The sequence below is a fragment of the Octopus bimaculoides genome, chromosome 7, assembly GCF_001194135.2.
Source record: "Octopus bimaculoides isolate UCB-OBI-ISO-001 chromosome 7, ASM119413v2, whole genome shotgun sequence".
Taxonomy (NCBI): Eukaryota; Metazoa; Mollusca; class Cephalopoda; order Octopoda; family Octopodidae; genus Octopus; species Octopus bimaculoides.
The window spans coordinates 55,351,134-55,361,591 of record NC_068987.1 but is presented as its reverse complement, the minus strand read 5'-3'; the positions used below and the strand labels follow the sequence as shown (position 1 = coordinate 55,361,591).

The 10,458-nt window shown below is 36.9% G+C and overlaps 1 protein-coding gene across 3 annotated transcripts in view; it reads right to left on the bottom strand.

Annotated features, from left to right (window-relative positions):
* LOC106882657 (serine-rich adhesin for platelets) overlaps positions 1-10,458 on the bottom strand; it is an 85,404-nt gene that overhangs the window by 60,287 nt on the left and 14,659 nt on the right. For 2 of the 3 annotated variants that reach the window (XM_052969698.1, XM_052969699.1), the window contains exon 2: positions 987-1,116. The gene's annotated coding sequence lies outside the window, so the exon portion shown is untranslated. Of the gene's footprint in view, positions 1-986; positions 1,117-4,572; positions 7,562-10,458 lie in introns of those variants that run through there. The other variant, XM_052969700.1, reaches the window with a different exon arrangement.

Here is a 10,458-nt window from a genome sequence, read left to right as displayed (position 1 = left end):
ATATATATTAATATATATATACAGGGTGCGGTGAATAAACTGTCATCTAAATTACGCAAAAGTGAAAATAACAGACATCTCATTGCCATCCGGTTTCACCAGTCCTCAGTCAAATCGTCCAACCCATGCTAGCATGGAAAGCGGACGTTAAACGATGATGATGATGATGATGATTTACCAAAATTACATAAAAATATCCTGAAATACTAAAGAGTAAATTTATTCAATAAAATCTCCATTGGCTTCAGCCATGGCCTCCAGATGACTTTGAAATCTCCTGCAACTCTTCTGGACGGCCTCCTTGTTTAAGTTGGTGAATGCTGCCATGAGTTCATTTTTGGTGTTACAAGGAATTTTGTTGGTGTCTTGCTCAACTGCACCACACAAATAATAATCAAGGGGGTTGCAGTCTGGGAAGTTAGGTGGCCAGATGTTAGGGGTGATGTGGTTGCAGAAATTGTCTGGCAGCCATGAGTAGGTTCTATTTGTGTGGCATTGTGCAGAATCATATTGCCAGACATAAGGTCTTCCAACCACTACTCTCTTAACCCAGGGCAGCAATACCTCCTACAGGCACTTGATGTAGGCCCCTGTGTTGAGTTTGAGGCCCTGTGGGAAGATGAATGGAGGCATAACATTGCCATCACTAGTGATCATTCCAGACACCATGATGTTGGCTGGATATTTGGTTTCCATCACTCTTAGCACATGTCCTCAGATTGCACTGTCCTCAGATTGACACCCAAACACTCTGAAATGTTTGTATTGCAGCTCCCAGCGCAAATGCCAAGCAGTACAACATGTTGTTTCCAAATTTCTGACAGAGTCAATTGTATCATGGAGCTGTTTTTCTCACAGATGGTGCCCAACTGACCCTACTATACAGTGTAGTTGACAAAATCAAAAGCAAACAATGTGCATTTGCGAAATTAAAAAATTTGTCACACTGAAATATGGAGTATGGACATGTTCACAATAGAGCTTACCTTCCATGCACAGGTGGCTAGTAATCAAGAAGGTGTTGGCTTGAAATTCTAAACTGCATATGATCCTAGTGAATTCTGTGAGCTTGAGCCAACATTGCACCATGAAATTCCTTCACATCAGTCATTATCACTGAAATAGGTATAAAAAAAAGTTTTAGGTTAAACCAAGCAAAATAAATATATATTTTGTGATGATGAACTGAAAGAGTATTCAATATAGGAAGGAATGAGTAAGTTATTTACTCAGTTAATTTACAAATCTAAAGCTGGTACCATAGGTTTCATGTCACTGATATATTGGTGACAAACTTCAACAAACGTGACCTGTTTATAATTCTTTCTGAACCAGAAGTGTAGCCCTTACCAAAGATCTACACTGTTGCTCGACTTGCTAGAAATAGCAGCTAGATCATACATTACCATCTTAAATATAAGGAAAAGGTACATTAGATAGCATAGTTCTATATATGACAGAAAAAAAGATAAGGATGGTCACAGCTGGAATGCTTTTGGTCATAGGCTTTTTCAATCAAGTTGACTTGGGGGTTGCACAAAACAACTATCTTAAAAACTGACCACATTAAACACTGTGACATTAGATAATGTAATCCTAGATATAAATCTAAAAATATAAGATGGTCAAAGCTGGAATCTCTTTAATTATAGATCTGCTCAATGACCATTGGTTTAAGGATTAAACAACAGTAATTACTTTCTTCCTTGCCAAAAAACTAAGGACAAAGTCAACTTTGACATAATATGAACTCAGAAAGAATATATATATTAAATTATTATATTAGGATAAATAATGAACTGAGAATTAATAAATATGAAGAAACACATAATTATAACAATTTCTTTGAAAGGTACACAGAAGTTTATAGAGAGATGGGGAACCATGATTAATTGAATGATGGTCAATGTATAACAGGTGTTATTTCATTTACCTTCAAAGGATAAGATGGAAGTTGAGAACAATGTTATGAAACTAAACTGTGCTAGGAATTTAATGTAGCATATTTCTTTCATAAGTAACCATAACAACAGTTGTTGATTCAAGGGCAGAAATTTGGGGTACCCTCAGCAATTTGACTAAGGACTAGTGTAATTTCTGTAAAGTCGTTGGCATTAGGAAGGGTATCCAGCTGTAGAAACCAAGCCAAAACAGACTATGGAACCTGGTGCAGGCCCTAGCCTTGCCAGTTCCCATCAAGCCATCCAATCCATGCCAGTATGGAAAACGGATGTTAAATGTTGATGATCTTGATAAGGATGAAAAGACAAAGCTGACCTGTGTAGGGTTTGAACTAAAAATACAAAAGGATGTAACAAAACAGTTTTGTCTATTATTTTTCTTTTCTTTTGCCCAATATTCTGCTGCTTCAGCTAATAATTTCTCAAACTAGCACAAAACACCAAATTTTGAATGATGGAAAAATATCAATTACTTTTTTAATTTTTAACTGTTTCAGTCACTGGACTGTCATGCTGGGGCACCACCTTGAACTATTTAGGTGGACAAATCAACCCCAGTACTTATCTCTTTAAATCTGGTACTTATTGTACTTATTCTGATAGTCTGTTGGTCTCTTTCATTGAACCACTAAGTTATGGGGACAAAAACAAATCAACACCAGTTGTTAACCAGTGTAGTGTGAACAAACACAAATACACACACACACATACACAGACTGACAGATAGATAGATATGTAATATAACTGGCTTCTTTCAGTTTCCATTGATCAGATCTACTCACAAGGCTTCCGTCATCCAGGGGCTATAGTAGAAGACACTTGCCCACAGTAGGACTGAACCTGGAACCAAGTGGTTGGAAAGTAGACTTCTTACTACACAGCCATGATTATATAAAAATAGCAAAACAATAATTAACAGAGTGTAGTTTTGATCTACAGACCTCTGGATTATGGGCCCAGCACACTTACATTGCATCAATCTGCTACCAATAGATAAATTCTGATACATAACAGGTCTGCAAAGTTAACTTTGAAAGGAACTGTGCTCAATTCTTCTTGACTATGCACAAAGCCCAATATTTCAACTAAAATTGGGTGAAGAGAGTAACTGAGTAATATATTTTTTCTTTATTATTACTAACTAACAAGAAACAATATACAGCACTCTACACACATGGAAAGGTTGTGTTCCTGGAAGCTTTGCTATAATATGGAAACTTTTAATGCAAAACTTATTTTTCCATGGAATTCCCAAGTTATAAATTGACATGTTGGCAATCATTGTTATACATGAAAATTGTTGTTGGCACTCCGTCACTTACGACATTGAAGGTTCCAGTTGATCCGATCAACAGAACAGCCTGCTCATGAAATTAACGTGCAAGTGACTGAGCACTCCACAGACACGTGTACCCTTAACGTAGTTCTCGGGGATATTCAGCGTGACACAGTGTGACAAGGCTGACCCTTTGAATTACAGGTACAACAGAAACAGTAAGAGTGAGAGAAAGTTGTGGTGAAAGAGTACAGCAGGGTTCACCACCATCCCCTACCGGAGCCTCGTGGAGCTTCAGGTGTTTTCGCTCAATAAACACTCACAACGCCCGGTCTGGGAATCGAAACCTCGATCCTATGACCGCGAGACTGCTGCCCTAACCACTGGGCCATTGCGTCTCCACATACATGAAAATAATCATTCATAAATGCACAGAATGCTATACATAACAACATTTAAACCTTTAGCATCCAACCCAAATATTCAACTTGTTTCATGTTCAAACTGGTGAGATCCAACAGTTCACACCTACCCTACAATGTTATTCTAAAAGTATACAATCACATCATGAAAACCTCAAAACTATGAGATAATGTGTGATTGATTCAAAACAACATGAATAAATTATCGTTATAATTGATAGAATAATCTGAATACTATAGGATTGAGCAGAATATTAAAGAACAAATAAGAATAAACTTTTAGTTTTCACTTGAATTACCAATATTTTTGTTGACACATTACATCAAGCTAATCCACACGCTAAGGACTCATTTCATATTCAGTATCATATGAAAAAATAAATATCTGCAGAAAAAAACCTTGAGCACTTCAACTAATTTTGTCTCGATTGTCGCTTATTGCTCCCACTACAGACATTACAAACTTTTATACTTTTGCAATATGGTTGAGTATTTCTCTGACATCAAGTTTAATGTCCAACATAATACTTTTATAATTCTTTTTCATATTACTGCTTTCGATGGCCTCTTTCTAGTCATCCAGAAAAAGGTAAGGCACTATACTGTGTAAAAGTTTAAAATCTAATAGTGGCAGCAATAGAAAGAAAGTCAGAAATTTATATCATTTAAAAATGATAATAATAATCATAAGTATTTTGTCCGGTGTAGTAATAATTCTGCTAGCTTGCTGCCCTTAATAATAATAATGATAATAATCTTTTATCTTTTACTTGTTTTAGTCATTGGACTACAGCCATGCTGAGGCACTGCCTTGAAGGGTTTAGTCAAACAAACTGGGTTTCTTTCTGTTTTTATCTACCAAATCCACTCAAAAGGTTTTGACTGACCTGGAGCCATAGTAGAAGACACTTACCGAAGTTACCACACAGTAGGACTGAATCCAGAACAATGTGACTGGGAAACGAGCTGCTTACAACACAACCATAATAATAATACTTAGGTGTAAGTGAAGGAGATAGTATCCAACGCTCACAAATGTGCAAAAGTATTTGAAAAGAATGTTGCAATAGAATTAGGAGCCATCCTAAAGAGTGAGCCTGAAATAAGAAACAGGACTGACACAATCAACACCTCAGCCATAATAACTGTTGTACCTACAACTTTAACATCCTAAAATCGTCCAGCAGTAAAATCCATACAAAAATATGCAAACTACTCACAATGCACCACATGCATCACCCAAAGGTAAATGCAGGTAGACTGTATGTCCTGACAGGGTGGAGGATGTGGACAAATAGAGCTGCAACTGTCTCTAAAGACAGCAATCATAGGGGTAGGTGCCAATCCAAAGAACACCAATGACTGGATGCTTAAACTTGTCTGCAAGTATGAACATTCCAAAAAATGCACTCAGTATCAGAAGCATAGAAGTATGTGCTGGAATTGAGAATCAACCAAACTGAGTCACGACTACATAAAACAAATGAACCCTCTGTGATAGCAAAACAGATAAAAACACAGGTCAAATCAAATGAAATCTCAATGCTACAAAGTACATAGAAAAGTAAAGTATTGCATGGCAAATACTCAACAAGGGGCAGCGATCCAGATTTGGGTACAAATATGGCCCATCAATAGTAGGCTGCATCTGGAAGTAAATTAGAAACAGAGGGATTCATTATAGCAACTCAAGATCAATGTCTGCCCACAAGAAGCTACCAAACAAGCATTCTTGAAAATGGTGCAGACCCTGCTGCCACTCCTGTGGTGGAACCAGGGAAACAATTGACTGCTCCATTTCTGGTTACCCTATGTTAACCTCAAATGAATACATTATTCACCAAGAGAGATTTGGCCAGTATATGCACTGGTTAATATGCCGTATGAGAAGAATTGCTGGGGAAATAAGCCTGCCAAAATAAGAGAAAATAAAGATTATCACCATTCTTTGGGACTTTAGTATTCAAACTGATTGTGCTATATAGGCCGATAGACCAGACATTGTGGTAACATATAATGTTGACAAAGCATGTCTGCTCAAAGATATGTCAATCCCAGCAGATTGCAACAATTCTATTTCTCTCTTTCTTTTACTTGTTTCAGTCATTTGACTGCAACCATGCTGGAGCACCGCCTTTAGTCAAACAAATCGACCCCAGAACTTATTCTTTGTAAGTCTAGTACTTATTCTATCGGTCTCTCTTGCCGAACCGCTAGTTACGGGGACATAAACACACCACCATCGGTTTTCAAGTGATGTTGGGGGGAAAAACAGACACCTACATATATATATATATATATACGACGGGTTTCTTTCAGTTTCCGTCTACCAAATCCACTCACAAGGCTTTGGTCGGCCTGAGGCTATAGTAGAAGACACTTGCCCAAGGTGCCACGCAGTGGGAATTAACCCGGAACCATGTGGTTGGTAAGCAAGCTACTTACTACACAGCCACTCCTGTGCCTATTCTGTAAAATTACCATACAGCCACTCCTGTAAATTTATTTGAGAAATTAAGTCAATATAAGGACTTTAAAATAGAAGTCTCGAAAATGTGACATCTAAGAACAACAACTGTTGTAATCATTGGAGCTTTGAGGAAAATACCAAAAGATGCTCTCAAAACTATGGCCAAATATCAGAAAACCCCAAGGTATCAAAACAACAAAGAAATTCTCATGGGAACTGTCTACATCCTAAGAAAAACAGTCAATCTGAAAATACCCGATTCTCTTAAAACTCTATCAGAACTGAGATATAACAAATTTAACAGAATCATAGTTCTCAGATACTGCCCTCATTTACATACACGGTATCATTACTAATCATAATATCCACAATAAAACGTCAAACTTTGTTATTTGAGGACTCTAGGTGAAACCTGGGACAGTTTGTATATGACAAAGCATCACAAAAATAATAATATCGTGATTTTAGTTTTTAAAGTCTTTAAGATTTACTACAGTTTTACTAAGGGAAGAATTACAGGCAGTATTGTAAAATTATGACTGATTGTGATATACAATTTACACAAGGGCAGAATTTCGTAACGCGAGGGATACTTGTCGTTTCAATTGTTCTACAGCGCGAGCTACAAAATAAAATTGACAAGCCAATGAGGGAGGAGTACAAACAGTGGGATAAATTTTTTGCCGTGAAGAAATGATGTCAGATAGAACCACTGGCTGGAGCAATGAGGGAGCCTCTAAACATGGTCGCTTAAATTACTAGAAATAACAGCTGAATGCCTCTCAAGTCACACCCACCGTCTTAAAAAAAAAACAAGGAAGAACACTCTGGACAATGTAGTCACAGATTTGCAAAAATACAAGATAGTCGCGGATGGAACGGCTTCGATTATAAGCTTTGCTCGAGAAGAACTAACCTAAAGCTAAACAACAACGTTAATGTTGACGAATAAATAAATTAAAAAAACCTGCTAACTAGTCACTCGAAACGGTAGCAATAGCAGCCAAATTTCCCTTAGTTCACACCCAGACATCTTAAAAGCAAAGTAGTACATAATTAATGATATACTCCTAAATGCATGACGTTTGAAAAAGAGAAAAGAAACAATATTCATTTTAAATTCTCAGCATTAATCGCTTTTGCTAATAGCAATAATAATAATAATATTAATAGCTTTTAATAGAAACGTATACTGAAAACACTTTAAATATGTAATGAAAAGAAAGAAAACATGAACTTCAATAATACATTAAATAAAATTTTCAGAAGGAAAAAAACTCAATTACAGATCCGAAAGTTAAAATTAAAAACGAATAATTAAATGTTAACATAATGGTAGGGAAGCTGGAAGCAGCTAACTTCGCTGGAACAAAAGACAAGGGTAAAAAATCTGTCGAAGCGTCGGTGTATTTGTTACTCTCAGCATGAATGAGTGAGTGAGTGCGCGCGCGAATAGTAGTGACAGTAAATACTAGTCTTGCCTCCTCCTCTTCCCACTACAACTACTCTCTGTTCACTCTTCGCACTCGCTTCCTATTACTCCCGCTCTAGCGTAAATCACGCAAACACACACGCACGCACACTAATAAGCGTGCACGCATGCACACGCATTTGGTTACGTGTGTTATTTAATGGAGGTCACACGAGCACGCAGTCCTCCCCCATCTACTTTAACTCTTCTCTCCCTCTCTCACTCACTCACTCACTCGCTCATTCACTCAATATCGAGCACATGGGTTTTGCACGGATTTAATGAGAATTATCCCCCTTCGTTTGTGTGTAAACCAAGACAAGGCTCGTTTTTTAATTGGTCACCTGAAAGCCAAGCTGGGTTGGCGGAGTAGCAATACAAAGAACAGAACAACTGTCCACAATCGCACTTCCATGTTTTCACGTACACACACACACACATGCACGCAATTTCGGATTGCAATCAATAAAATGAAAAAGAAAAGAATACGACTGCTTTTTGTCAATTCTTTTTCAAGTCCCAATGATTTTTGTTACATTTTTATTGCCTTGCATTTATAAACTTGGCTTCACTGTTAAATGTTGAAAACTAGATTGAAACGAAAATGTTAGAAAACTAAGATCGGAACGAAAATGTTACTTAATGCAAAATGCGGCAAAACAAAAATTGAAAATGAAGTTCACATCTAAACCTGAAAAAGTACTAGCGGGAAACAAAACAACCCATCATGACATTTCACTAACAATAGACTTGAAGCATAAACATATTTTACATCACACACGCTCAGACGATGTCTCAATTGGTCTTCACTCACACAGACACACACACACACACACACTCTCTCTCTCTCTCTCTCTCTTATATGGGATATGTGGTAAAAAGTTTGCCTCCCAACCACAAGGTTCTGGGTGCTGGGTTTAGTCCCACTGCGTGACACCTTGTTATCTATTATAGCATCGGGCCGACTGAAACCTTCTGAATAGATGTGCCAGACGGAAACCGAAAAGAATCTATCGTGTATGTTAGTGAGTGTGTGTGCATGGGTGTTTTTGTTCCCCAACCGTTGCTAGACAATCGGTGTTGGTGTGTTTACGACTTCATAACTTAGCGCTTCGGCAAAAGTAACCGATTGAATAAGTACGAAATTTGAAAAAATAAGTACTAGGGTTGATTCAATTGGGTTGTAGGACTGACCATGACCCTACCCCCACTATACATAGGGGTTTCAAGATTAGTTGATCGGCTAAAAAGTAATGAACACTAACATCACATCTTAGTCTCACCTAGTTGTCTCTCATTGATACACTCATGTACTAAATTTCCCATGATGGGGTCATAAGTTGCTTATGCCATACCCTCTGCAACACTACACCTACTAAACTTTCACTTCTGTAACATGGACCATACCATCAAACCCACCACTAAAGCTCTATGGAAACACAATGTGAACTACTGCCTAAAATTATCCCTCATGCAAAAATTCCTCCTGAAAGTGACTTTATTCACCAACTTCTAACTCACACAGAAATATATATATAAATACAAGCAACTTAGATTTCAGGTGAATATGGTACTTAAGTTTAGGCACCAAAATTAAGTATGGTACTATCCATACAGTTTCAAAATAAGGTGATTAAAATCAAAATAAGCAACAAGGATATCCAAAATTAATGCAGTACGATCGTTTCATGCGACTCCATTTAATTAAGCAATGTGAACATTACATCAAATATAAAATGCAGAGCAATCCTCAGCTGCACAAAGATATAGAAATTTAATGAAATTACGGATCTTTCTGATTTGGTGGACACCATTTTTTATTTAGTGTGTTTTCTACCGAAACACTTTAAAACTTCGTATACTTGTATATTTTGTCTTATAGAACAGAGAAAAAATTTTTATATTCGAAGTTATTTCATGTTTAAAATTGTTGTATTTCGATAATTTCAACCAATCACTGACGTTATTTGAGGTGAAAACAATTACTGCTGTGGTTTGTCAACAACACGTTCTGGCGGTGTAATGGGATCTTTTCCCTTGAATAAAATTACTGCCGTTGTTTGTCAACAACAACTATCAGCGGTACTGTTATTTGTGGCATCATTCGTGCATTGTACTGATTTTAGCTTTAGGGTTTTAGGGCTAGGGTTCGGGTTTTAGAGTCAGGATTAGGGTTTTAGGGTAAGGGAATCAAGCCAACAAAATAGCTGAAAGAAAGAGCTTTCAAATAGTTGCTTCATTTCCTAGAAATAGCAGCCAAATCTTCCTCAAATCAAACTCTACCATCATTTAGAAAATGTGCTACTGAGTATACAGTACATAGAAAATTACCGAAAATTTGTTGAACAGATTTTCACCAAATTTGGAAAAAATACTCATTGGGTGAGTGGTTTGCAACGAGATTATCTAAAACCCTAACTCTAAAACCCTATCCCTCACCCTAAAATCCTAACCCTGACCCTAAAACCCAAACCTAACTCTAAAACTCGAACCCTAACCCTAAAGCTAAAACCAGGACAAACACAGACACAAACATATACACACACACATATATATATATGTGTACACATATACAACAGGCTTCTTTCAATTTCTGTCTACCAAATCCACTCACAAGGCTTTGGTCAGCCCGAGACTATAGTAGAAGACACTTGCACAAGGTGCCATGCAGTGGGAATGGATCTAGAACCATGTGGTTGGAATACATACATATATATATATATATATACATATATATACATATACATACATACACACACACACACATACATATATATACATATATATACATATATATACATATACATTGATATATATACATAAATATACATTTATACATATATACATATATATATATA